We start from the raw sequence: 4829 nt of genomic DNA on the forward strand, positions 1-4829 counted from the left end.
GTAAGTTGTTGCTTTGGGTTTTTTCAGATTTTGTTGGTAGATGGGCGATAGAAGAAAGGATCTGGGGTGCAGGAAATCCATAAGAAAAGCATTATTGTTGACAGAATTTTGACTATATCTATATTTTGATAATGACAACTAAAATACCTCACAACTACAATAAATGCAAGCAGTCACGTTAAGGATATGTCACTATTCAGGCGATTTCACAGTCCATTTCTAGATCAGATAGGCAACTGATTTCTAATATGGTGAAATTAGGTCCCCCTACTAGAAGGGATGTTTTCTTGCAATGTCACAGAGTAGCTTTCTCTGTCTTCACTAGATATTTGTTAAAAAAATGACTGATCTTTTTTTCAGCAAAACTGACTGTATTCTTCTTCCATGAATCAGGAATGTTTTTTTTCATTGTCACAGAACAGCTACTACCCAACCCTTACTAGACAATGTTTGAAGAAACTCTATCCTAGGAATGACACTTAGTGCAAGCTACCTTCCTATTCACTCCTTGATGTCCCCTTGAGGCTAGCAGAGAATGTTCTGTAGAACATCTTGCACAGGACCCATAACTGTATAGAGTGGCAAAAGTGTACAATACACAATTATGATCCTGAGAAATGGTAACAAACCAATATTCTTGATGAGGTAACAACTGTTTCAGAACATTTGTGTTTAAAATACATTGATTTACCTTGCTGAGTTCTGCTGTTTCTTACTTTTATCAAAAACATTTTTTGTAACTCTTATGAGGTTAATTTTTAACCTCGTAAAAGGCAACTGCAGATGAGAATTCCGTAGATGTGTAGTACAGCATGGTGGTTCAGTGGTTAGCACTCTTGCCTTTGCAGCGCTGGGTCCCAGGTTTGTATCACGGCCAAGACTCTATCTGCATGGAGCTTGCAGGTTTCCCCAGTGTCTGTGTGGGTTTCTTCCCGCATCCAAAAAAAAACATTAGGTTAGGTTAATTGGCTTCCCCCCAATAAATACATTGACCTTAGACTACAATAATGACATATGACTATGGTAGAGACATTAGTTTGTGAGCCCCTTTTTGTAGAATGGACATTGACTGTTATGTCATGCCTGCACCAAGGTTCTGAATACAATGCTTTGAAAGTATGTTTAAGCCTCACAAATTCACTGGCTTTAATATGCAATGTTTTTCTCACACTGCTCTTCAACCTGTTTTGGGCTTCGACCTCCTACCAGCATAGCACTGCAACTTTAAATGGCCGTATAAAGTTATTTGGAATATATTTTTTGGGGGGTGAAGCTAAGTGGTGGTGATAAATATACCAGCCAGGACTGGATTTGGGTGGCATGTTTACTCCTTTCACAGCTGTATTAGTATCATCATATATTATAAAAGTGCTTAGAACAGGGCTTTTCTGTCATGGTTTCCACCAATGACCCTCCACTATCATCATGGCTGCTCCACCCCCCAAATATTTTTGTCTCTGGCCCTGTTACCATTCTGTAATGGTAGAATTCTGACCTCTCCTTTTCTAAATTCTCAGTGTTTTGTTAGTCATGCTGATTTATTGGCTTCTACACTTTCTAAATCACTGACCCAGATTTAGTAGATCCAATGTTAAGACTGCACACTTATTCAGGTTAGAGTACACTGAACCCAGGCAATTAGTAAGTTAGCTATTTATATACAGATCATTTTTTTCCTTCCATTGGATCAACTATGTCTATAGGGTTTTTATCCATAATATGTTTTCTTTTCTCTAGTGGTTAAACGTCTTTTTTCAACCTAACTGAACCATTGGTGGTATATACTAGAGTGATCTTGCTTTCGACATGTCTAGGAAAACTATAAAAAACACAATCTTTGGAGCACTAATGGACTGATCAAAAGGAAGAAGGGGAAACTGCATAGAGAAGACCAATTCATTGCCCTGCATTTGTATTCATTAACAGAGCTTCATGCTTTGAGTATGCCAAAAATCTGAGGTTACATGTCTGTACACATTTTCTCCAAAGGAGAGTCCTCCAGCAAGAGCATTTTTATGTTTTTGCATACTAATGTGAATATAATCTTACATCAAAAAGTGGAATATAGTCTATTGTACTGAAACAGTAGCCAAGTTTCATTTCTCTTGATGAGAGCAAAGTGTAATCTCATGACTTTTCTTGTTTAGTTTGTGTACAATGGGAGGAATTTATTGCCAGTCATTAAATAATCTTAGTCAGTTTTACCAAGACCTTTTACTGTTAGACAAGAATCCTCTGGCAGTTCTGAAAACATAATATGTTTAAGTATTTAAATATCAATACTTGTTACAATTATACCATTTTCTTAGCACTGTCCCAAAAGTAATTACCATCCATTAGACAGATCAGACTCCAACATGAAATTCTGGTTTAATAAATAAATATCCAGAAAAAAATAAAAAATAAAAATGATCTCTCTCTGCTATAATCCTAATTTTGTTAGTGTACATACAGCCTTCGCATGTACAAGAAAATGTTCTGTATATGTAAGGGTGTTTTGAAAAGAGAAGAGTTGGGATGACTCCCTAGGTTGCAATTAAATGCCAATGCTGTAGCAGCACCTACAGTCTGTAGCAGCCTCCAACTAAAAAGGTTTTTTAAATACCAATGGGTCTTCCCCAAAAAGACATTTCTAGTCCCCAGGATAAATCATACTTGCCTTTGAAGAAAGTAGGTCAACACTTGAGGGTAGTTTTCAAAAGTTTACCAAAACTTTGGGTGGGTCGGGCGGGGGTGGGCTGGGGATAAAGGGGATAACCTCACATGGAGCTCTTATAGAAAGTTAGCTAGTAATTGCTGGGTGTGTTACAGCATCCAGAAGTATCATACTGAACTTATTCTAGTGCACATCAGCTACACAACAAGTGTTTGTTAATTTTACTGCTGCTGGAAATTATTACTAAAAATAATTTGCAGTGAAAATATTTCCACACCTTTAGAAGTTTCAGAAGTTTCCCCAATTGGTAACTGACAGGTAATGTTATACAGATCGTTACAAATAAAGGAAGTGATATTAACGAAGGGTAGGTGGATTTGGCACCAAAGGTTGTGTGCATATAGCCCCCAGTGATAGTAATGCTGCCCTGTATAAATCACATGCACTAGCAATGTGCCCTTGAAAATAAATTAACATGTAACCTGTTCATTGCAGATTCTGTTTTTTTCCCCTATAAATAGAATAAAACAAAACAGAAAGTATGTTACTGGCAGAATCACTGAGTAAAAATAGAAAAAAAGCTTAAAAAACTAATGCAGCCAGCACAGTGACTAATGACTGGTAAACTGCCATATATAAAACTCAGTATTCTTTTATATAGTGGTTTGATGAGCCAATTTGGAAAAACACTAAGCAGCCATATTTCCTCCTTTTTTGTTTCCCTTTATTTCCTTCATTTCTTTGTGTGTTGTAATGTGTTTTGGTTCTGTTATTGGTCTCGTTTGTACCACTGTACCACTGTGCAGTGTCATCATTTTCTATAATTGTGTATTTGTGTAATTATGGTAAAGTTTATTATGTCACATGATAGAAAACCACAAATGAATCAGTAATGACAAGAGCAGGTTAGTGTATATAGAAAGCTGAATAATTCTTGTCAGGATTAAAAGTAAATAGAACTAAATCAGTGGCTCTAAATATTATTCTTGTAACTGAAACGGTGAAAATACTTAAACAAAACATTGATTTTATATTGGGAAATAAATCTTTAAAATACTTAGGGGTTCAGCCTTTTTCCTCGTACCAAAAGTTATATCGACATCAAAGTTGTGCTTCTATATGTTCTGTGTTCACCTCATACTCCTCTCGACCCATTGTGACAGAATCTGGAATTTTTACTAGGAAATTATTTATTAAGCTTTAAAGAGTGGAAAAAGGGCTTTATGCGTATTGAGGACCTAATATTTGATTGACTGGTTATTAGTACAGAACAGACTTAATAAATGGCAGGCCAACAGGGGCATAGTTTGCCCTTACTTTTTTCGGAACCTCCGTATAAGCTCTCCCTGTGCGCTCACCACTGATAGCCTTCACTGTTACCTTGCCCCTCTTCTTTTTTTATGACTACACCCCTGCAGACCAATATATCACCTTTATGATTTAGAAATTGTGGGGAACTATGGTACATATATGGTGAACACGCCCAGTTGTACAAAGATTCTGGCTAGAGGTCTATCAACAGATTTGGGTAGTAACTAAATTCAGGTTAATATCTAGACTGGAAAATGTATTATTTTGCAGGGATGAAGATTGAGTTCCCAAACCAAGTAAAAAATTAGTCAGATATATGTTATTGGCAGTACAAGTAGCCATTGGAAAAGCTTGGAAATCCACCAGTATTACAATATCTGTAATGGAGGGGAAACTTGATCGGATAATGATAAATTACAGACCCATATGCATCCCCAGAAATAAAATGGATGTTTTTGAACAGACTTGAAGCAGAATTATAGTCAAATTAATATTATTAGTTAATGAAGTGAAGGTATTAAAAAATCAAAGTATATGGATTTGTTTTTTTTTCCAGCAGGATTACAGGGTGGGCCTAAAAGGGATTATTTTAAATTTGTTTTGAAATTACCCTGGAATTTGGGAATTTTTTTTTTGTTTGTTTTTTTCTCCCTTTTTTGTATGGGATTTGTGCAATTTTTGTACTTTAATAATAATAAAAAATATTAAAATATAAAGCAGAACGAAGTAATTCAAGTGTATAAAACAACTATTGGTAAGTAAAAGGTGACAGTTGTAAGAGCATGTTGCTTTCTAGTAAGTGTAAACACTAAGTTGGTATGTGGCCCAGGGAGACAAAGACAAGTACAATATAAAGAATGCA

Source organism: Pyxicephalus adspersus, chromosome 1 (genome assembly GCF_032062135.1).
Source record: "Pyxicephalus adspersus chromosome 1, UCB_Pads_2.0, whole genome shotgun sequence".
Classification (NCBI taxonomy): Eukaryota; Metazoa; Chordata; class Amphibia; order Anura; family Pyxicephalidae; genus Pyxicephalus; species Pyxicephalus adspersus.